The following is a 24,285-nucleotide window of genomic DNA, read 5'->3' on the forward strand; positions in this document are numbered from 1 at the left end:
TTAGCAGCATGGCAAACCCCTCATCCTGTGCCTCGCTCTCTGGGGATGGGCCCTGCAGTTACAGTCGCCAGGCTGTTCCTTACCCCAGGCCCTCACAGATCTTGCCTTGTTTGCTACATTACATTGGAGGCTCTCTCAAAACTGCTTGCGAATGGGGCACTCAGTGCAGCAGGGCGCGTGGTAGTGGCCTGCTCCTGCCGATGTGTGCTGCTGAAATAGTGTTCCCTTGGCAAACCGTACTGGCATCCCTTAGCTTCCTCTTCAGCTGGAGTAGAAGCTTATGCTGGCTCCTGTTCAGTCATAATATTTCCTGCAATTTTTCTGCTGCAAATTTCAGGCACAGTCTTGTTCTGCTGATACGTGAGCTAAATGCAGAGGGCATTGGCTTTGTGGCCGTGTGTCAGTCAGTCGTCACATTCCTGGAGCCTGAGCCTCCTTCCTGCAGACTTCAGTGCAGCTAGTGGTAGACTTGTCACATGCTCTGGATAAAAAGAAAAGGGAAGTCCAGACTCGTGGAAAGCCGTGGTCTTAGGAGCTGCATCTGAAGATGTTGGCTTAAAGATGTTAGTTGGTCTTAACTTTGGGATCTCAAGTGCAAGATTGTTGCACAGAAAGGGTGAGAGCAAAAAACGGTGCATGATAGGGAGAGAAAGGCAGGGTTCTTTAAGTGGGGGAACACACCTCCTATCTTGCACCCTGTGAGAAGCAGGGTGCATAGAGGGTACCTGCTTTCCCTAAAAGGCTTGCCTGCCTCTGCTGTGCCAGGAAGTCCTGAGGTGATGGTACTGTAAAACCTAAGAACCTCATTGTTTATCTTAATAGCACGTTTTTGTCAGATGGACACCAAGGCAGGAAGAGGCACGCAGCATAACATGTCCTGTACAGGAAGCTGAACTGTCAGGGGTCACAGCCTGAGAGATACCCTGATGAGCTGAAGGGGACTGTGCAAGGGTGAGTATGCGAAGGGACAGGAATAGGAATGACAGAGGGGCATGAGGACCTTGTGGCCAGATCTAATCTTCTGCTATTGGAGGTGAAGGAGGAAAAGGATTGAAATAAGCAATATGCCTGGAAGCAAAGAGCAGGACCGAAATAAGTAATAGGTCCGGAAGCAAAGAGCATTGAGGAGCATGTGAGAGTGGGACTCATTATACAGGGAATCTGCTCTCCGTTGTGCTTCTGCTAAGCCCCAGTCACAGAGTTTGACGTTCCCTGCTTTGCCCAGCAGATCCTGCCACCATCAGGCCTAAAAGAGGGAGTAGTCCTCGAGTTTACATCAACAATTAGTCCAAGTTCATGATAACTCCTCCAGGGCATGGTCCTGTCCTGCCTGGCACAGCTGTTCCCATGGTAGATTGCATTTATGCAATGCTACTGTAACGACAACGTGCATACGTTTGTAAAGCAGCGGAGGAGTATCATTTAGTGTATGTTGGCAAGTGACTGGAATGGATGAGTTGTCTGTGAAGAGCAAGCAGGGAAGCGGGTCTAGTTCAAGCGTATGTACTTAAAGTAAGGAAGTGCCTACAGGACAACATTATGGGGAAAGCTCTCATACCTTTCCTGGGAAATGAGCGTGACTGGGTGCTTCTCTGAAGTTCTTGTACGCTACTGCACTTCAGCACGGGGAATGAGCAAGAGGAATTAGAGATATGCATGCGGTTGCAGGGCTGTGATCTCACTGGGATCACAGAGAGATGGTGGGCTACCTCACGAGTGGTGTGTTGCAATGGATGGATACAGGCCCTTTAGGAAGGACAAGCTGGGACGATGAGGAGGGGGGATTGCCCTTTCTGTGAGAGCTGTGGGAAGGCATGGAGGTATGTCTGGGGACAGATTATGAGCCAGCTGAGAGCTGTTGTGGGTGCCTCCTACAGACTGTCTGATCAGGAAGAATTAGTAGATAAGGCCTTCTTCAGACAACTGGAAGAAGCCTCCTGTTTGCAGGCCCTGGTCCTCCTGGGGAACTGTAACCACGTGGATATCTGCTGGAAGGACGACACAGCAAGGCACAGGCAATCCAGAAGGCTTCAGGAGTGTGTTGATGATAACTTCCTGACATAGGTGATTGAACATCTGATGAGGAGAGGTACTCTGCTGGGACCTCATACTTATAAACAAGGAAGGATTGGTCCAGGATATGAAGGAGCAGCCTTGGCTGCAGTGCTCATGAGATGGTGGAGTTCAGGATCCTGCAAGGAGGAAGCAGGGCAAAAAGTAGGATCACCTCTGTGGTCTTGAGGAGAGCAAACTTTGGGCTCTTCAGGGACCTTCTTGGAAGAATCCCATGGGATAGGGCTCTAGAAGGAAGAAGAGTCCAGGAGAACTCGTTGATTTTCAAGGATCGCCTCCTCCAAGCTCAAGATTGGTCCATCCTGATGAGCCTAAAATCAAGCAAAGGTGGCCAGAGGTCTGGATGGATGAACAAGGAGCTCCTGACAAAACTCAGATGTTTTAAAAAAAAAAAAAAAAAAAAAAGAAGTTTACAGGCGATGGAAGTGGGAGGAGGTGACCCAGGAGGAACGTAGAGACACTGAGGGTGCAGGGATGGTGCTGGGCTGCCCAGTACAAGAGAGATATGGACATACTGGTGTGAGTCCAACGAAGGGCCACAAAGGTAATTAAAGAATTGGAGCATCTGACATATGAGGAGAGGCTGAGAGAGCTAGGGATATTTAGCTTGGAGAAGAGAAGGTTCAGGGAGGATCTTACCAATGTTTACAGATACCTGGTGGCGGAGACTGTAAAAGATGGAGCAAGACTTGTGGTATCCAGTGAAAAGACAAGATGCAATCGGCGCAAATTATAACACAGGAAATTCCACTTATACATATGTTTTTACTCTAAGGGTGATCGAACAGTGTAACAGGCTGCCAGAGAGGTTGTGGAGTCTCTGACCTTGGCGATACTCAAAACCCCGACTGGTCAGCCTACTTTACTGGACCCTTCTTTGAGCAGGGATTTGGACTAGATGATCTCCAGAGGTGCCGTCCAACCTCAACCATTCTGTGATTCTCAGTGAGCGTGCTGTAGTTAGGTCTTTCTTAGACTTTGGTAATTTTTCTTTTTTGTCCAATGATGTCTGCGTTGTGAATGCAGCATACTTTGGAGTATGCTGAATGCAAATGACAGTATTAATGCTAATTCACTTGTCCTGCTTTCTCTACTGTATCTTTGCTGTGTGCTGAAGATACCAATGTTGTACTGTCTGCCAGCAAGAAGGTGTTCGGTCTGAAATGTCTTTTCTCAGTTAGTCAACTTGTGGGTAGTCCTGTCTCTTGAAAAGCTTGCTTGTTGTCTGTCAGTCCAACAGGGGCTTGCAATGGATATTTGAGAGTCATTTTACAGTTTTGTGAGGTTAGTTTTTGTTTCAGAAGCTGCTGGTAAAGCTGGTTTCCCTTGCAAGTGAGGTCAGATTTACTGCGCTGGGTGCCTGCAGTGTCTGTGGTGATTTATGGGTCTGGCAAGGCTTCCAAGCCTTTTCCCTGCTTTCCAGTTGCATAGCCAGGAGCTGATGCAAAGCAGCCAGCTTGAGCAGCAAACAGATAATCAGCTTCTGCAGTGGAGGCATGGCATGCCCTCTGACCGAGGATGGCTGCTCCTGCTAGTCTGTAATATTAGTTCTCCATCACTCTTGGTTCTTGATTCCCTTTGCAGCTCAACTGCCTTGGCATGAACTGTGCAGGGGTCAGTGTTTCTGACTTTTCCGCTATGTGATCTGTATTTTTGCCCACCTAGTTTTTAAGTACAAATGAAAGATCTTTCTCCTTGGGGAAACAGAGGGCTGCAAACTATTCTTCTCTGTCCCCCTGCAAATCTGTGGATGGTATCGGTCGGCATCATACTGTGCTCCTGTTCTCTTTCTTGGCTGTGCCTCTGTTTCTCTGAGAACCCAGTCTTTGTTGGCTTGAAAAGGCCCCTTTACTAAGATGGAGGAGAAGGTATTAGAGCTTGATTTTCCCAGAGCACTAGCATTCTTCCTTGTGTATTTCTGTGCCATTTCACCTGCGATGAACTCTGCGGTTCTGCGTCTTTTCAGTCCTGTCTGGCTCCATAGTTTTAGCACCTGGTTTTTTGTGGCAGCTGGATTTAATTGCAGGCTTAAAAATGCTCCAGCAGAAGTGGTGGTCATGATTTGAATATTAAGTTCTGTCTTGTGTGTTTGTATGCCTTTGTATCAGTCTGTCTGTACTTCTTTTTGAGGGCTAGACCTTTGCATTGAGGTTGCTTGGCTTTAGTTTTCCAAATCTATCAATTTTTGAAGAGCCCTGGCATTCTCGTAGTAGCATGACTTAATGATTTCCTTGAAGAATAGCTTTGTGGTTGTGATGGTGCACTAATTTGCAGACTGATGACACTCAAACCTGAACAGCACTGTTTAAAAAAAGATTTTTGTGCAACATGTGCATGGCTGGGTGCATATTGCACTGAGAATGTATACTTTTTGCCACTCAGCTGTTCTGATTTGCACTGCTGCTTGGAATCTTTGTCCGAAAAAACTTTGAAGCCAAAAGCTGCAGCTGCTAAACTATAACCTAACAGCTCCTCGGCTGGTGTAAATCATGTGACTCTCTTGTCTTAAATGTCTTACATCAGTGGAGTTAATCTGATTTAAACCAGCTGCGGAGTTGGTATGCATTGTGCACAGAAGTGGAGACTGCACAGCTCTTGTCTGTGCTTGAGACCTATAAATCCTGTTTTAATGCGGTATGGCGAGGCCTGACGAGCTAGAGGAGGAGTTGATGCATTTCAATGATTTTGCAAGGGAGAAGTGATGGAAAAGTTACAAAGAGAGCAGACAAGCAGAGTTCAGACTTAGAAGGAGTTGCCAAGGTGAAGGACAATGCCAGAATGAAATGATCTTGGGATCTGCAGAGATTCAGGCCTGTGAGGGGTGCTTCTTCTCCAGGCTAGATGGAGATAGGAAGACAGGGACTCAGAACTTGCTATTTTCCTTTTCACTGTCCAGGTTCAGAGGTGGCCTCTCACTCGCTGATGGCTTTAATCTCGCTAATCACTTGTCATTTTAGTATTGTAACTTAGAGGACCTGGCAAACTTTTTTTAACCTTCCTTAAGGATACATAAATGTCTTGGCTTGTCTATGTGGAAGGCAAGACCACGATGAGCAGATAGAAGAAATAACATGGCCACTTCAAAGCACGCAAGACAGACTCCTGACGCCTGCGGTTAGGGTTAGGAGAGGAAGAAAAGGCTAGCGCTCCCTTTTAGATGGGGTGGCAGAGGGCCAGCCAAGGGAAGCTGTGGGCTGCTGAAAGAGTTCTGCCCTGAGAACTTGCTCACCTGGGCCAAGGCTGAGGGTCCTGGGCGAAGGCTCACCTGGTAGGACCCTGAGGGTAGGGTTCAGGTAAGAGATAGGGTGAGGAGTGAGAAAGCCTATAGCTTTAGTTGGATCGGGGCTGAGAAGGGGCTGCCAAAGGAAAGTCAGGGCTGTCAAAATATTTTTTTTTCCCATAAGAATTCACTCTGCTTGGGGTCCTGGTCTAATTATACAGTGAAGAATTATTATGGCAGCCCACAACTTCCTTCAACAGCCCCACCCAAGCTTAAGCTCTAGCCTTTGTCTCTTAACCATAACACTAGGGCTTGGCCTAGCTAAGGAACTTCTCAGGGAGAATTATTTTAGCTGCCCGTGGCTTCCTTTGACAGCCCCTTTGTAGCCCCACTGAAGCTGAAGATCTAGGGTTGGTTTCTATCTCTTGACCTTAACCTGAGTATTTGGTTGTGGCTGAGCCTTATACCGCCCCAACCATGGCACAGATGAGGAAGTCACTAGAGGTTAATTCTGGCAGCCCCTTTGCAGCCCTGCTTCATCAGGGAGTCTAGGCTTTGTCTCTGCCTTAACCCTGACACTGTTCATAAACTTAGGGCTTGGTCTTGGCTGATCCTTAGACCAAGCCCCCCATCCTTGGCCCGAGTGAGGGGTTTCTCAGTGGAGTATTCTTTTAGCAGCCCACAGCTTTCTTTGTTAGCCCCTTTGGAGCCCCGCTCCAACTTGGGCATGTTAAGCTGGAGTCACATCTCAGCCATGCGCAAAACAGAGGCATCGATCTTTCCATTTTGCTCTGTTCCATTGCACTTCCATTGCAAGTTTTTATGGTATTGGATGAGGTCATTTCATGGATAAGGGCCATATGGCTTAAGGAGAAGCCACAGTTGTGGGGGTGATGCTTCATAGCGCCTAGGGAAAGCATTCAGAGAGCGTGCAGCCCGTACGCTCTGCAGTTCTTGTAGGCGCACATCCACTGGAGGATGCTTTTCTTTAGTACTAGATTCTATGTTTTGCTCTTTCCTAGTGGCATCCAAGAGTCCTCCTCTCCCTTCTCTCCAATTAGAAGGAAGAGACTTTCCTTCCTGAATGATTGCCTAGGGCCTGCTTTTCAGGGCTGTTACCTCTTGGCTTGGCTATAGCAATGCCTCTTGTCTGTTTTTTGGCACAGGTGTTTGACGCCGCCTCCTCAAAAAAATGCAGTGTTTCTCCATGGCAGAACTGACCATTACTAGCACAGTGAATGCTGGTCCCCAGATGGTTTTTCCACAGAGTAATGATTCTATTCAAGGCCTTCCTCATGGTGCTGCAAGCACTCCACAACTTGCCTAGGATGTCCAAATAGGAGGTGGGGACTGTGGGGAGCAGCTGTGTTCCTCTGGCAAGAGAGAGTGCATCGCTAATTTGGGAGATGGAACCGTTCCAGGGCAGTTTGCAAACTATGGAGAGGAATCCATGGGGAGCAGAGGACCACCACAAGCATCCTGGCTTTCTACTTGATACCTTCTTTGATTTTTAGCTCATAGCATTATGTCAAGATAAAAAATACCTTTCTGAACCCAATGCTGTGTAGTGCCCACAGTTACCTACTGTGGAAGGCTGGAAACAAGAATGAGCCTTACGTGTCTGATACTGCTTGGTACGCTGCTAGAGATGCCCTGGTTCTCCAGGGACAAGGTGGGCTATCTTTCTAGCCTCCACACCAGAGAAATAAAATGGCACCAAGCAGGTAATCACAAGGAGCAAACAAATATGCAGGTATTTGTATTCAGAGTCTGCAGCTGTGACTGAAATGCAAGGATGAGAAGGGGGTTCAATAGGAGAGGCTGATGGCAAATAGTGGTACGCAGTTGTTTCTGAGCACAGGAGGAGTCCTGCTGCATGTGCCATCGGTTTTCTAGCATGTAGAGTCTGATCTCTTTTCTTGCTGTGAGGTTTCAGCTGTGTGCGGCGTTAGGTGACTGTCCAGTAGAAGAGTGTTTGTTCAGGTGGAGAGATGCTTTTGGTGCTGCCTCTTTTCTTCTGGCTGTAATTTTAGGATGACTGCAATCTGTCAGGCTGTCTCTTTACCAAAGAGGCAGCCTCCCTCCCAGGGCTGTCCTCATCTCTCCATGGGGCACCATGCAGAACAGCCCAGGCATGAGAAGAGGGACAGGTACTATGGGGGCAGAGAGAAGGGCAGCTCTGGGATGTCTTCCAGCCCAGTCCTGTTCGTTCTTTAACGCTGTCGTGGCTGGTGCCAGTGGGTACTAATTTTGGTTGTGCAGTGCTTGTGCAGCAGGAGGTGGTTGGAGCATCAGACTTAATTACATAAAAGATAATGCTTTTTGGTTATCTCCAGCCTGGCCAGAGCCAGAAAGGCTCAACTGGGCGTCATGAGCAGCTGCTGGGCAGCCCAGGGAAAGACATCATCATCATCATCATCATCCAGGAGCTTGGGCAGAGCTTTGAAAACTCCCTCTTCGTGTCTGGCTCTGTTGGTTATGCTGACTGTGTGCAGCGGCAGGGCCGTGACGTTGGACAAGAGGGGATGGGAAAGAGGGAAAGCCCTTGGGAGACAAGATGGGCCAGATACTTCAAATTCAAGTAGTCTTGAATTTGTCTGAATTCTTCTTGTCTGAGGATTCTGTAGTCATCTGAGACGTATTCTTAATGAAGCTGCTTCATGGCTTATCCCTGCTGACTGAGCCAGCGGAGGTGAGTCTGTTACTGCGAGGGACTCTCTGAAACCTTGCTCGGAGGAAACGCGTGTCATGTGGAGTTAGGGTATTAGTAGAACTTGATTGAAAATGGCATTTGACAAATTGTAGACAGCAGGGTTTTCTTGCCGCTAAGAACAGCTGGCAGTCTTCCTGAGGGGCTTACCGTCATCTCTGAATGTACCTCCCCTCCTCCCCTCTCCTGGCATGTTTGGGGAAGCACACAGGGTTTCTTTCCCATTGAATAATCCAGTGCGAAGGCGGAAGCCCTCTGGCAAAGAGTGAGAGATGAGCACAGAAGGCCCCTGGGCTTTATGATTCCTGTGGTGCGAGCGATTAGCTCTTACATGGTAAGCTACACCTCGTAGGCACTGGTGAAACGCTAACTAATTAATCCTGACGTCATTCTGGGTAGCCAGGAGGAGGAATACAGTATCGCTTCTCCAAACCTGACAGGATGCAGCCGAGCAGAGCCAGGTCGGGACAACGCGATGTTTCTGGTTGATGAGAGAGGGTGCGTTGGGGCTGGATCCCTGCTCATGCTAACAAGGCTGTTTTGTGTCTACAAGGGGGCAGAACAGGATGAATACAAATGCCAGGTTTAATTCAGTTAACAGGATTTCTGCACAGTCAGGCTTGGCAATCCCCAGGAAACCAGCTCAACAGGGTAGTTCCTTGTTCCTTGAGCCCAGCCTCTGCTGCTTTCAGTGCCTCCTGCTGCATCCTAGGTATGGCCCTGTGGACATGCAGAAGGCTCTAAGGGCAGACCGTAAGAGACATCAGAAGGGTATCTAGCTAACAATGTGGGAAAGAGGCAAATGCAATAGGACTCTCACAGCAAGTCTATTTTAAATACTTTGAAAGCACAGGACCAAAAATAGGAAGAGAGCAATTCCTCGACTGGTTTATTTCAGTGCTAGAAATCTGGGGAAGAAACTGGATGTATTGGGAAGCTTCACTGGTGAGAAAATACTTGATATAATTATCACTACTGAAATTGTTGGGATGATATATATTACTAAATTATTAAAATCACCGTCTGCAGTGCTTACTTAAGAAACATGCTGAATAAGAGAGGCGGAGCCTGGGTGGTGCTCTACAGTAAAGACCTAACTAGAGACTTGTTGATTGGTTACTCAGAAGCGTGATCTCCAGATCTCCATGTGGCGAGGTTGTTCATCAAAGGCTTGTAAGGAAACTAAGCAGTAGTGGGATAAGTGAATAAGTTTTCCTATGGCTGGATAAACATTAGGAAATACTAGGAAAGGAGAACAAAGTGCATTATGCGTTGTTTAAATTTATGGCATACCAACATGGTGTGTTAGGAAGAAAACTGGAAAAGGTTCAGAGAAGAGCAGTGGCTTCCATGCAAGAAGAACCTGATTGACTGGGATTCTCCAGGCTGAAAAAGAGCTGGTTGAGAGGGTTATGACCGAGTCTGGAAAGCCACAGTTTATATGAGGCAGGCATGAGTTCACCACCTCTGCTTGTACAAGGACTAGGGGGCTTCAAATAAATTTAGCTAGAGGCAGATCCAGAACAGATGAAATGAGATGTTATTCATATATATGTAATTGATCCGTGGAACTCCCATTCCACAGGATTTTGCAGATGCTAAAATTTATCCAGGCCTGAGGAGATGCTGGACTAGCTCACGAAAGAGAAAGTTACTGAAAGCTGTGATCTGATAGATGCCACTTCTGTCTCAGGAACTGCCCGAGCTGCAGGCTGTGTTGGAGCGTGCTGTAGTCGCATGTGACTGTATAATTCAGTGGAGAAGCAAAGGCTGTTGCAGCAGAACAGGCAACACAGTGTATGGGGAAATGGCTACCAGCAGAGAGCTGTACCATTGGCTTCATAACAGATGTCCAGGATAGTGGCCCGTGACACACTGGGATCAAACTGGATGGTCCAGTAGTCTACCTGGCCCTCAGACTTTGAGCTTGGTGATTTCTCTGGCTCATTATCTGTGACTGTGCTGGTTATTAAGCGTTCACCAGTGTGTAAGCATGTTTGTCCGAGCTGCCTGTTAATCACAAAGCCACAGGCTGCTTGGGAATTAATACTACTTGAAATTGGCTCCAGCTGCTGGCTACAACTTGATTTAAGAGATGATCTCTCATGAAATTGGTATCTGCCTTGCAAGAGCTCTGGGGGTCTCAGCCTGGGCACAGCAAACAGCCTTTGTGAGCAACGACTTATGCTTTTCCCACAAAGCTGAGCCACAGGGAGGGCAAAGGCCAGGCTGGAGAAATGCTGCAGAGAGCTCCGAGCTGCACTGTGTCTTCTCACAGCATCTTCCCTTCCAGCCGCACGCACAGAGCAGCCCTGCCTTCTGACAGCAGAAGGTGACCTGCCGGTTCCTATAGGAAAGGATGAGGCAGTAACGAGATTTGCACATTTGAGCGGTCCCTTGGGTTGTATTTCAGCTCCCAGAGGTAACGCGCAAGCCTGGCCTGACACTGAGAGCGCTCCCTGTGGTTTGCATGAGGTTATAGTCTACGCTTCAAGCAAGCTTTCCATTTGGCTCTGAAGATGGAAAACGTAGGAGCCAGGAGAAATGTTTTAAGTAGAAGTATCAGGAAAATAGTGTGTTAGCTGGAACAACGTCTTTATAAGCAGATTGTCTTCTGCTGATGTGCTTTGTAAAAGTAGGCGTGCAGTATTCTGAAAACATTATAGATTAGCGTTAAAAAAACATGAGTTTATATATGCACATGTGTGAGAGTGTGCTGCTGCAGCTGGAACATTCGAATTCTCCGTGCAAGATTGCCTAAGTCATTCTAGAAAGTCCTGTTTGCCTAAGAGTTGCCAGAGCCAGATATCCACGCTGCCGCTGGCCGCGTGCCAGCATTATGCCATTTCATCATAGGGAACACAGCCCAAGACTTTCTGTCCTGAGAGTCTGAAGCTGGGCTGCCTGTTTGGATGTCCTGAGCACCATCGCTCCCAGGGAAGCTGAAGAGCTGCTAGGCGCAGCGCCTGTTGGAGACAGGCCTGTAGTCCTCTCTGCCCTTCCCAGGATGGCTTCCCGGGTCAACACTTCATGCGTTTCCTCTCTGTGGCACCAGTTTGCACTGGTGCATTGCTCCTGTGGTGTGCTAATCCCCTGTGACATGCTGAACACAGACACATGCAGCAGAGGTTTGTTATGTGGCACCCTGCAGAGTGACAAGGGCAAGCGCAAGCTTCTTTTCTTCTTTTCTTTCAGTTGCCAGGTAATTCCTTGTACACAGTGAAGTTACCCATTTAATTTGGTGGCTATTTTAATAAGTGAGCGTTTTCAAAGTGCGCCATCCTGACCCTTTACTGCTGGCTGAGCATTGCCACCTTGACTGAGCTACAACGCGTTGGGGTAGCTGAGATGCAGCAAGTTCAGAGAGCGCTAAGAGGAGAGCGCCTGTATCTCAGATGTTCCAGGCCCGGCTGTGCTTCCTCGAAGCGGGAATGTTGTGAAAAGGGACAGACAATCTGGGTCAGTGGTGTGGTCATGGGAGATTCCTCCAGAGCCACGTGCTCCTGAAACGCAGCTCCCATGAGATGTTGCAGAAGCAGAAGAGTTTCTTTTCTGGCAGAACGTTCCCAATTTTACGGGGATGGAGGGAGTGTTAATAGTTTCTGATGGGCTCACATAACCTCTCTCTCTCTGCTTCGTGTCTTGTCCGTGTGAAAAAGAGCCAGCTTCCTTCCCCAGGCTGTTTCTGGGCAGAACTAGCATGTTAAAGCTAGTGAGAGCAGAAGACAGGCTGAAATAATAGCTTTGCAAGCAAAGGGGCAGCAGTGCCAGCCATTGTTCCTTGATGGGGTACTCCTATTGTGCCTTTGGAGTTTTTGTGGTGTTTTTGGAGAGCAGGCAGCAGAATGCCTCTAAATAAACCCACTGGCAGATAAACCGCAGGAGGCTGTGCCTTTGTAGGAGGGTTTTTACCTGGAGAATTAAAGCGCTGATCCAGTCCGCGTGCTTGTAGAGCATGTGTCTCCTGGAAGAGGGAGCCCGTCTGCCCTGAGGTGCATTGGGCACTCTTCACTGCTTGAGCTGCCCCAGCTGTTCCGGGGGCCAGCCCAGATGCTGCCCTCCGGGGTGCTCGGCCTGGCTGCTTTCCGGAGCATGCTGGCGTACCCGTGCTGCCAGCGTGCGCTGTGTCCCCCGTCCGTGCCCGCTGCGAGCTCGCAGGCAACCGGGCGCTGCTGTGCTGCGCGGCGTGCGCGCGGGCAGGCTGCTCTGATGCCGGCAGTGTAGTTGCTGCTTAGCAGGAGAGGCGGCTTCAGGGCAGTCCCCTGGATGCTCCGGCGCCGGGGAGGCCTGTTTCCCACAGCATGATCACCGTTTTGGTCCAACGTGACTCGCAGCCCCTTGGGGTGGTGTCACTTTTCATTATTTCCATTGGCTGCCCCTCGCTGTAGTGCCGGCATCGATTATTTTGGATGTCCTAGATCTGTCACACCGAGGTAGGCGTGTGCTGTTATTCCACCTCCTGCAGAGTGACAGGGTCTTGGCATTTGCCCTGCCAGGGCAGTTGTTTAGATAAACGCCCTGGTGGTGCTGGGCAGCAGGAAGCTTTCTCCTAGCCCTCCTAGCAACATAGGTTATTTTTAAGGGAGGGGATACCCTTTTCCTTTTGCAGCTAGCCCCTCTCTCCCTTTATATAAAGGGTAGCAGCATGGAAGCTACTTCGAGTCATCCTGCGTTAAAATCCTAGGCCTGCTCAAAGCCTGGCCCGGCTGGGTTTGCGGGGACTGCTGCGTCCCAAGGTCCTGGTGGCAGCCCTGCCTTAGCTTTTTAGAGTTTAGTGAGACGAAACAGGGGCAATGTCTGCCTGCAGCTCTGCTGCCCCTTCCCCTGCATCGTTTGTAGTTAATCGAGACATTAGATCATTTACTTTAATGCGTTTATTTTCCTAGATTTGTTTTTGGTTTCCCTTTCCATCTCACCTGTTCATTGCTTTACAGTTTTCCATCCATACCGCTTTGTAATTTTTGATAGCCTGGGATTAAGCCTTATTTTGCCTGATTACAAGGTTTCCTGTGGCTCTAACTCCAGCTACAAAAAGTGTCTTCACACTCCTCCTTCCCCAGTGACACTGTATGTTAAATACGTAACAAGCAGCACTTACAGCTTTGTTCTGAAAGCTGTTGAGTGCTCAGCGCCGTCTGTGGTACGGAGCCCAGGCAAGGTCCAGGGCGCTTAGCACCATTAAATATTGGTCTCAGACCTTAATGGGTTATGAGGAGTCAAGCAGATGTACAGGGAAAAATTATTTTTCTGGAACAAAATGTATCCTTTTCCCAAGTTTTCTCCTTCTCTCTTCCTCATAGTGACTGCACAGAGTGCAGAGCAAGCCCTCTGCTCACCGCTGAGGTAGCAAAACACAAATGCCCCTGTTTGTGGCCAGGCCAGTGCAGAGGTAGCGGGAGGTGGGGTGAAACAGGCCCTTCCCCTTGTGCATGGAGTCTCTCTTGGGTCAGGAACAGGACATGGAAATAGGAGTGGAGACAGAGACGTTTATCTGGACCAGACAAGAACAGTCCGGCTGCTGCAGCGACCATGCTGGGGGTCCCCAGTGCTGTATGAGATCCTTTAGCTTGTGTAGATAGTTGCTCCACAGCTTTACAGATGTGCTGAAAGTCTCTCTGAGCCAAACTGCTCGGTCTCCAGAGCTGGTGTTGAAACTGCTCCTTCCCCCGTATCAGCATGTGCAAAGGCGACACTCTGTGTTCTCCAAAGTCTAATTCTCCAGGACTTGTGGGCAATCGAGGGAGTACAGGGGCTCTGCAGAAAGAGCAGCCTACCGAGTGGTGCGGCTGCACCCTTCGTGCGTTGTGCCCGGGGCAGTTGGTGGCAGAGCCGCATTGTGAAGCTGATAAGTAATGATGCTGTGCAGGAGCTGCTGTGCATGAGTTTTAGCAATGATTTGTCATCTGTACCTGGCTGACAGCTTAATTTTTTAATTAGCTGATAGGCTGGAATTGCTGTGAAGAAGCTGCTGTTCTTCTCCACTGGGTACATAACAGGAGTTGTAGAAATCTGCTTAATGACATTGTTAGCCAGCCAGGGCTGTTCTGGTTTCTTGGTATGTCCTTCTCCGTCCTAGACACCCTCTTGAGTTCACATTTGCAGGTAGGCAACTGCTCTGGGAGAGATGGATGCCTACAGCAGGATGGCTGGCTTACTGAGTGAGTTCACTGGTCAGCTCTTTTTCTCCAGCTGGTCCAGATGGTGGGTGCAGAAGAGTCAGGCAGCATAGCCGCCTTTTTCAGTCTAATCCCAGGCAGCTTGTGGGAAAAAGCTGGACCTCCCTGCAGGTGGTGCAGGGGTGAGAGTTGGGAGTTTTGCTAGTACTGCACCCTAGCTGTCAAGTGAAGTCAAATACAGCCGCTCTAAAGGGAACAGCGGGATGCAGCTGGAGAGGTTGGGCCATGGTGTAAACCCATGACCAGCAGCCTGGGGGACATCCCATGGGGCTCATCTCTTTCCAGGATCTTTCTGTGGCTGGAAAAGTGGCACAGGGACTACCAAGCCAAGCTCAGAGCAGGGAGTATGGTCCTCGTCCCTGATCAAACAGAATTGCCCAAGTGTTTTATGTAATTGCTTTCTTGATGCTCTTGTTCTGAGCATGGTGGAGGGGAAAGGGACATGTGGACAAATGGCCAGAGCATTGATTTCCAGGCCTCTCAGTGGCGGAAATCTGAAGAAGGGAGGTGACTGCGGTACTGCTCTTGCCAGTGCTTTCTGTACTGGGCAGCAGCAAAGACCCCCAATGAGAAGGAGGGCAGAGCTGCCCATTAGGATGGCCACAGGAGCAGAGGTGATCCTCGCAGGGATGGAGGAGCAGCATTTAACCGCAAGCTTGGAGGTTAAAGCACCTTGGTCAAAGGTCAGCACCTTGATAAGCCCCTTCTGAGGTATGGTTTTAAAGGATCTTTTTTTCTCCAGGGAAGATGAGCTCCAGAGTAGTAGCAAGTCCTGGGAGAGAGCTCCCTCCTTACAGCCTCTCCAAGCCGAGCCACTTTGCCAGAAGCCCTACCGCGTAGTGCTGGCACAGAGGCTTGTGCGGCTGTTTATTGGCAGGGTGGGGGGATACAAAGCATCTCCTGACCCGCTTCCATGTGAGAGGAACCGTTTTTCCAAAGCGCAAGCTCTGCAGCGGAAGGGAGGCGTCGACATCTCTGCTCGAGGTGGGTCTGCCTCCCGGGCCGCGCTCTGCGCCGGCCTCCCCCGGGATGGCGGGCCACCCCGCTCTCGCCTGCTAGCTGGCGGTGAGCTTTGCGGAGCGTGTCACGTTTGCACGCGCGCACGCGCTCCCGCCGCCGGCTGCAGCCCGCCGGCTTCCTCTGGGTGAGGCTTGCCGGTATTGTCGCGGGTCAGCCCCGCGGCAGGCAGGCGGGTGGGCAGGAACGATTAATCCTGGAAGCAGAAAGGGAGACTTTATCTGTCGAGAAAATAAGACCTGGAAAGGGGAACACACAACAAAACAGGAAGCTGCTCACAACTCTCATGACAGCAAAAGGGAAAACTGCCGGGGAGCAGCCAGGAACATTGGGGTTAGCAAAACAAAGGAAGCCTCTAACAAAGGACAGACAAAGGAACAGAGTATGTTTGTATAAATACACTGTGCGTATCCATGTTCGCTTTATCATGGCTCTGGCTTCTCTGCCTGGCACTGCAGCAGCACTTCTGCTCTGCTCCCTGCTGCAGCCGTAGCAGGAGGCTCTAAGTAACAGTTGGCCGATCCCGGCGGTGCAGTACATGGCACCCTGCACATTGCATAACCCCCTCCAGAGCGTGCCAGCTACCCTGTGCCCGTGCCCTGCCTTGGCACTGGTCGCTGGTGTGATATGTTTCTTGGCCACACGTCTGTCTGAGCCACCAAGGGCAGAGGATGCTGGTTTCACAGCCAGCATGAGCAGCTTTGCAAGCCCCGCGGTGCACGCGAGGTCAGCGCCCCACGTGTCTCTGTTGGCAGCACGCTGCCCGCTGGAGCAGAGGCTGTTCAGCGCTGGCCCAGGCGGGTTGTTGCCTAGGGCAGCAATCTGAAAGTTGCTGCTGATCTTTCACTGCTCCTGGTTTCCGTAGGCTGTGAGAATCCTTTTAATCATGTGAAGGCTGTCCATAGTTGTGGAGAGGAGGCTGTGGACGTACAGGCCAGGGGGTGCTGGTCAGATCCTCCAGGTGCCAGCTGCACAGGCAGGCAGCTGTGTGAGGAGTGGTGACTCCTGAAGGCACACAAGGACCTTGCTCTCTCAGGAAGATAAAGCTGGCAGAGGAGGCTGACTGCAGGCAGCAGCCTAGGGCAGGACTGGGTCAGTACTTGTGCTCAGTCATGCCTGGAGCTTGGGTTGGGCCTTCCTTGGGATACAGGGTCGCCCACCCCGTGCAGAGCCAGGTTTCATCTCAGTGTCTGAGGGCTGTGGGTCCTGGATCGAGCTCAGACACAGTTTCGTACCTGCTGGTGACGCATAGCATGCTGGGCCCTGGGGCAGCGGCACGGGAGCGCAGAGCTCTCTGTTGTTGGGAGAGTGGCTTCTGAGTAACAAAAATCGTCACAAGTCAGAGCCAAACTCCAGACAATGGACAGAGGTGGGGTGGAAGCTGTCCAGATGTGCCCAGCATTGGCAGAAAAGCAGATGTGAGCCCTCCAGCCCCTCTGACCTCCTAACCTGAGAGCTTGGGTTGGCATGGATTTATTCCTTCTGATAGTTCAAATTAAGTGGCAAAACCCACGTTTATTCCATGTTGTTGCCTGAGACCCTGAAGGCAGCTCTACAGGCACTCACCGCAGAGCCTGTGCAGCCAGCAGGGGACACTCCTGTCCCTTCGCTGTGCAGTGTCACTCATGCTGGCTGCAGCCGCCTGCGGTCCTCGCAGAAGGCTCTGAGCCGCTTTGAATCCAGCAGCTGTATGTCCTTGCCCATCACCATGCCCTTATCCGTTTCCCCACCGCGTGGGCTCCGGAAAGGTGCAGGGCCTGATAGGGGAGAGGGAGCTGCTGAATCCTGTATTGCAGGAATCACTCCTGCTGGCTCTGCGCGGAAAGGTGAAGCAGCAGGCCTGGGTTGTGCACCAAGTCAGGGCTTATCAGCAAGGCACCGACAGGAATCCCAGTGCTGTCCTCCTTGATTTCACCTCTTCTGTTCTGCCTCAAAGATCACGCCTGGCAGTGGGCCAAGGGCACCAGCCTCAGGTCCCATATGTTGCTGCCATGTTGCAAAAAAGGTGTGGAGAGGTTGGGGTGCTCTAGAGAATTGCATGCTGTGCTCGTCTGTAGCAAGGCAGCTATTCTGCTGCATGTCCCCCGCTGCACACTTAACCCTGAATTGTGTTTCTGTGGTTAGTAAGTCTTAGGTCCTGCAACATCTTCATGTGAGGGATGTGTGTGTGTAGGCAGGGAGTGGTCTCCAAACCCATGATCTGACAAGGGGTTGGCTGTGACCAGCTGGGGCTGGGAACCCCTCTGTGAGCCTGGCCAGTGAATCACTGAAAATCACCACTGGCAGTCTAGTGGAGCCGATCTTGTCTGTGAGCAGATGGGGTTAGGAATAGTAGTACCTAAGTTGAGCCCAGACAAATTTTTCAGAGAAAACGATCTCTTTGAAGATACAGTCCTGCTCAGGAACTCAGCTCCAACTGAGTACAGAGAGCGTTTGCCCCTGGGGAGAGCGGGTTCCCTCCAATACATGCAGGAGGAACGTCTCCTTGTTGGCATGGTGGACCGGAGCAGTTAGGTCCAGTGCCCTAAGAGCAGGCTTATTGAGAGAGGTAGAGGTGGAGACGCTGCTGCAGAGGGTGGTGGGAGCAGAAGCAAATCACCGCCAGCTTCAGTGACAGACACCAACCAAAGAGCGTGTGTGAGACTTGGGCACTGCATAGCCATGGCAGGGCAATGGGCCTTGCTGCTCCCTCACCATTTTCCCCAGTACAGCCTCACTGGACAGAGGAGAGGAAGACCCTGGCAGGGTGTGTAGCAGGGGTGGGGTGCGGTGCTGGTGGAAGAGTGGCTGTTGTCTGCAGAGCCTGTGTCGCAGTGGCTTTGCTCTGAACAGCTCCTCTATGTCAGGCCAGCTGTAGGCAGGATTTCTTCCTCTGACCGGGGAGCTGAGCCAATCACTCAGCTGGGGAGCTGCACCAACCCGAAGATGTTACAATTCTTCTGGTTTCTTCTAGTCTAAAGCTGTTTAAACTACTACTAAATTAACAGTAGTTAAGACCATGTCATTCACTGGGCAGCTTTTGGGCTGTACGTTGTTGATGGTAACTCTCCATTTCATTATTTGTTGTTTGACACAAGTTATTATTTTTACTCATTTCCCTTCTTTGCAGATTGACGTGATTAGCATGACTGCAGGTGGCGGTATACTTTTGACCCAGATTTGGCATGTTTTGTATGGAAGAAGAGGGTTTGGAGTAGAGGTTAGTGTTTATGCCCCAACCCTTGTGCCTGTGGCCTGGACTTTTCTTTATCACGACTTGGGTACAGTTCTCACACAGAAGGTTGTCAGGGCTGTCTTTAAATGAGTTTGCCTACATAACAGAAATACATCTCTGCTACCTAGAAAGGCCAGGATGCTTGGGTATAGTGCTTCTCAGCACTAGCATGTTCTTGCTTCTCTGCCTTGTCTAAATATTAGAGTCAAATGCATCATTGATGCCACTCCTTGGGCTCCCCACACCTACATCCAGAGGTGCCAGGTACCCAGAAGGTTTTTAGTTTGGATAGGAAGCTCTCAAATTGCATATCATCAATCCAGATAATAGTTTTGGCCCCAGACAAATGACCTGCATGCACCTGGGAGCAGACACCTTGACCGCATGTGGAGGGAGAAAGCGTTATCCACACCACTCTTGGTGCACACAGTGTTTCTGCCTGGATCTGACCTGGCTGCCTACAGCCTCAGGGAGGCAGTGACTCACTGAGAGCCAAGGAGCCAGAGCAGGGAAAGGCGAATAGCCACAGAAGGGGATCTCCCCTGCACCTGCCAGGTTTGCAGCTGGCAGCTGAGGGAACTGTGCCCACAGGCTTATGCGTGTAGCACCTGCCCCCAAGCTCTGTGCTGGCTCCTGCTTCTGCATCTCCTCCTGCTGTCCTGATCTTCCATCTCCTTTTCTCTTACTAAACCCCCTATTGACTGTCCCTTGCTAGGCCATCCCTTAGCCTAAGGGCAAACTGAGGGCCATAGAGCCCAAGACTGCTGTCAGCTCCTGGGATCTGCCTATCTGTAGGCTGCCCTGAACAGTGAAGGCATGTGCAGTGGTCAAAAAGGGCTCAGATAGTAAAAGCCGCTACAGGACTGCTCCGTGGAGCTGGGCGGGAAGCTCATATGGGGCATAGCGCCCTCGTTTGTAGTGCGTGTTGCTGGGCTGGCAGAACCAGCTCTTGAAGCCAGATGTGTGGCCTGACTTCAGGCGCCTGGTCTTGGTTCCTCTCACTAGCTCTGTAGCTGCCTCTTGGGCAGCTGCTGAGCATCCTTCGTGCTCTGGTTGGTTTGGCCAAAGCAGCGTGTCTCCTCTCTGCGCACCCCTTCTGCAAGTCACGTTCACTCACTTATTCAGGGTAAATCACCTTTTTTTGAGAAGAGTAATTTGCTCAGAAAGGTCACACGGCGTGTCCGCAGATTCTTAACGGTAGGATGGTCTGACCTGCTGCAAGTCAGCCTGCTCCTGTGCCTCGGTGTCCGCACTCGAAGGGCACTGCTCCTGCTGCGCTGTGAGGGCAGAGCATGGATCCAGCTCCTTCCGTGAAAGGCTAGTAGACGTGCTCCAAAAGCAGCCTCCTGCCAGAGGCGTTCCTGTGCGCTCTTTAGTGATGGGCTCTGACGCTGCCGGGGCAGCCGAACAGCTCGCCAGGCCCCTCGGCACACACCCGGAGTGCCTGTTCTCCTGCCTGCCTAGCTCTGCCAGATCCCGGGAGAGGGCTCTGGGTGCCAGGACGCAGGGAAGTGACCTCCATCTGCCTGCAGCCCTTGCTGGGCTGAGGCTCACGGGGGAAGAGGGAGGGCGTGCTCGAGGGAGTCTGTGCCACCGTCCCGAGTCCTGCTTTGGGATAGCAGATTGATTCTCCCCAGCACAAGATAACCTGGGCACGGGCGCTGGCTTTCTCGCCTGCAGTTCCCAGCACGGCAGATCCTGCTCTGGATTTCTTTGGATCACACGTTCTTTCAGTCAGCCTTTCACCTCGGGATCACAGCAGGGTTGTAACAGCTGGAGGGAGGATTTGAGTCGGCGTGGTAAAGCCAGGCTGCAGATGTTGAATGCCACAGTCGGCACTGCGTCGGTCCCTGCTTTGTGGTGAGGATGTGTCCGAGCCCACACGGCCATCGCTTGGTGTGAGCTGGAGTAAGCCTTTAGCAGTGCCAAGCCCAGACAGCATTTCCCCTGTGGCTGCTGTTATGAGGCTGCAGTAAAAAATTACGAGCTTTAAGTGGGGCCAGCCTGTGTCATAAAACTGTCACTGCTAATGGAGATCTCCTCCGGTTTGAGTGCCTTAGCTCCCCTGTGTGCACAATGGCTGGAAGAGCCAGAGTTGAGTGGAGAAGAGCATAAAATATATTATGGCAAAGTTAGAAAACTCACTTTCTGAGCAAAACACTCAAGCGTTTTCCCGTATTTCCAGCTGGACCCTTCCAAGCGGTTTGTGCCTAAGAGAGGAGATCATGTGATTCCTCCACCCCCACATAGTAGTCAGGGCAAAGTGCAGAGTAAAAGGACAAAATACCATGATAAATCATAAATATTAGTGCTTGGCTCCTTGCCAGTCACAGACAGTGATCACAGAGAAATCATCTTAGCCGTTAATTTATCTGTGCAAGGAACATCTGGCAAAACAGCATTTAGTGTTGCCCGCACTCATTTTTGTCCCTGTGTCACAATCAATGCTTGCTTAAAAAAAGGGAAAGGAGGAGAAGAAAAAGGTTTTTATTTTCCTTGTCTAATTTGTTGGCTACGTTTTCCTGGAGCTTTTCTGCCAGCACAGCACGGAGACCAGCGCAGGGTGATGGTGCCAGAGCAGGCAGGGATGGGAAAAATGGAGGAGGCAGGGAATTAGAGTTCCCCCCCAAGCTTAGCCTTCATTCTCAGTTGTGATTAACTGCAGCTAGCGCTCATCTGTAATTTTAGAGAACAATCAGATGACGTGCCTTGTGGTTGATTTAATTGAAACCCGATGAGCCATCTCAAGCCTGCTTTGCGCCGGGGTGAACTGTGCTGGAGTTGTCCCCTGCTGTTGCAAGGGCTGGGAATGCTTCCCGGAGCAAGCCTGGGGACACCGCCTCCTTCCTCCCCCCACCTCGCTTTCCAGCGCCTTGGACATTTCAGGCCTCCTCCCTGTTTCTCCCTGGCTGAGGTTGTGCTGGAGGGCACTTTACCCTGCTTCCTCATGCTGGAGACAGAGATTTCTTTCCTCCTTTGGAAGACCATCCTGGTCCATTGCCACAGGTTTGGTGGATCCGAAATGAGGTTTGGGGTAGAGTTGGAGGGGAAAAAAAAAAAAAAAAAAAAAAAAGCCTTGGGCTTGCCCCAGAGGTGCCAGCAGAAACAGCCTGTCATTGCTGCAGAGGATCCCAGGGTCGGGCTCCTCCTGGAGGGACCCGTGAGGCAGGTCGGTGGCTGTGGCTTTTTGGGAACAGGAGTGGCCAGCAGGTGCGTGCTGTTGCTGTGATGTGCCTCGTCGTGACAGACGCGAAGCTCCCGAGAGGGAGATCTGTGCATCCACGAACTGCCAAATGCAAATGTTGGTGCTTAACGAATTGGTCACAGGGCAGGCTGCCGTGCTCTGGGCTCCACGTCCGCGCGGTGAAGCCCGCCATCGTCATGTGTCCCCGTGCCCGCGGATGGGTGCTCCTCTGGGCAGACCTGGCATGGGACAGTGCGTGGGGTGGGAAAGTGTGTGCAGACACCCCCTCTGGCGTAAGAGGGGACCAAGCTGCAAAGGTTGGTTTTGGGACTGGGTCTAAATAGTCCCTAGGCAGTAGTGTAAAGGATTTGGGGTTTCACACTGCTGTGGTATGGACTGCACGGGAAGTCTGGGTTTAGCTCAGGAATAGCTTTAAGGGGGGATTACATTTGGGGTATTTGGGATGCCTATCTTGTTCCTCATTTCAGAAATCCTTTGCTCTGCCTATTCATCTGCTTGAATTGTGCTAGCAATTTCTAAGGCAGTTAGGAAGGCTGGGGGAAATTGCTTTCAGGTCAAGACCTGCTTTAGCCTGTAGTGAATTACTACGCCTGGGTTTTAAATCTTTGCAAACAGAGGATTATGGGGGTGGTAAATGCTAGGTAGGCCTGGGGACTGCCTTACTGCAGGATGAAGTGAATGCAGCTTTCTCTTTAGTCGGTAGACAATGATGGATGCTAAAAAAATAAATTGAGATATAGCTTGGGTTGTAGCTCAGATAATATTTCTCCTTGATTTGTATTTCTGCTTGGAAACTTTGCAGACTAAGCAGTGTATTTCTTGCTTAACCTCACAGAGCTTTTTCCTTCTTAAATGAAGACTGTATGTTAGATACGACCAATTGCTGAGAGCCCTGGATTAGTGCAGGATTTGCAAAAAATTCAGAGCTGCTGTGCAGCCCTGTGTTTGGCTGAAACACAAACATAAAGTGATAAATGCATTTGAAATGGAAAAGTTACATTCCTGTGCTGAAAGATAGCTCTGTGTGCCTGGTTGCTCTCATCATCTCTGGGTCTCTAGTCCTGACAGTTGCTTTTGAGTTTGGGCAAAAAAAGCCAAAAGCATTTCTTCCTGCTTTCAGCATAACGGTCGTAGCAAGAAGCATATGCCAAACACCACGAGGCCAGGAGGAGCAGAACGCATGGTGATATGAAGACTATAACACAGGCAAAGCCAAGGAAAACATGGAGCGCCAGCAGCTGAGGTGATAGCTCCTGTGCTGCTCTCCAATGGCACAAGCCTGCCTGGGGTCGGCACACGTTTGCGAATGCTCAGTGTTGCAGGCCCACAAACTGGAGGGAGAGAGCAGGTCTGGCACGATGACGTGCATGGTATGGGGGCCAGAGGGGACCAGGCCTGTTCTGGATGCCCCACACTCTAGCCAGGGAGGACGCATGCAAGACAGGGTGAGGGGAGGTTGGATTCATCCTCCTATCTGGAAATACCTGGCAGGAGGAAGGACAAGAGCCTTATTTGCTAATCACTATGAAAACAGTGGTAGAAGGATGCTAAAATGCACATCTAGCCTACAGAAAGCTGTAATGGCACCTGTGTAATGTAAATGAGGACGGAAACAGGTTGGCACAGTCTTTTTAATCCAATTAGCGCCGAGTGCTAAGCATCCCAGCCAATTTGCTCTTGGCTTTTATAACACACATAAATAGCTCTGGCGTTACATAAGACAGTGGCCATTGGAAACTGCCTGACTTAGCTGCTGATATGTGAGTGCACTCGTTCATGATTCCTGAGCAGGGCTGAGTTTTGCTGGTCACTGGGTGGCCATGGCTTTGCCCAGGCTGGGGGAACCGATCGGATGGTCTGATCTCTCTCCGGCTCAGCATTTGCGTTTACTGCATTTCACTTAGCCTGCTGCAATCAGTACAGCATTCCTGAATCCACCCAGGACAAGCAGCCTTGGAAAGGCATGTCTCCCCCAGCCTCTCCCAAACAATATCTCCATAAATTGGTCTCGTGTGCTGCAGAGGAGACTATGACAAAAGCCAGCAGGGGCCGGGTGGCCATGGCCAGCCCTTGCTCTGCTTTCTTCTGCTATAACGAGTTGCCAGTCTCCTTTTCTCCTTGATGTGGGAAGGAAGCGGCTCTCTTGTAGTTGCAAACAGATTAGGAAGCCCTTCACCGTCACCGTGCTTCTGAACAAGGGGCCGTGACAGCGGTTAGGAAAGGGGAGGAAAGAGGAGGAATTAGGTGCGCTTGTTCCATGGGGTTTTGATTGGCGAAACTAGCAGGGCCAGAAAGGCCATGGAGTCACACTTCTTCCTGACGCCCGAGCCAGAGAGGAAGACGTGTCTTGCCTCATATTGTAGCTGAACAGAGGGGCTGACCGCTGCCCAGCTGGTGGCTCGGTTCCCTTACCAGCAGTGATGTTACCCCGCTGGTCTGACGGGTTCACAGCGTGCATTGCTAGAGCCACTGCCCGAGCACAGGATATGAGTGTTATTTCTGGAGAAGCATGCTGTGCAATGGTCCTGAGCCCAATCATGAGCGCAGGACTGGCCTTACAAATAACATCCTGCAGCCTCTTCGCACTCTGCCTTTCTCACTGCGAGTGGAAGATGCTTCCACGTCTGCACGACCCAGCTTGTCTCCAACCGAATATTGTCAGTAATAATA

General features: G+C 50.7%; 1 protein-coding gene across 1 annotated transcript in view; it reads left to right on the plus strand.

Annotated features, from left to right (window-relative positions):
* XXYLT1 (xyloside xylosyltransferase 1) overlaps positions 1-24,285 on the plus strand; it is a 72,056-nt gene that overhangs the window by 13,541 nt on the left and 34,230 nt on the right. The gene's annotated exons all lie outside the window — the stretch shown is intronic.

The sequence above is a fragment of the Struthio camelus genome, chromosome 9 (assembly GCF_040807025.1).
Source record: "Struthio camelus isolate bStrCam1 chromosome 9, bStrCam1.hap1, whole genome shotgun sequence".
NCBI lineage: Eukaryota > Metazoa > Chordata > Aves > Struthioniformes > Struthionidae > Struthio > Struthio camelus.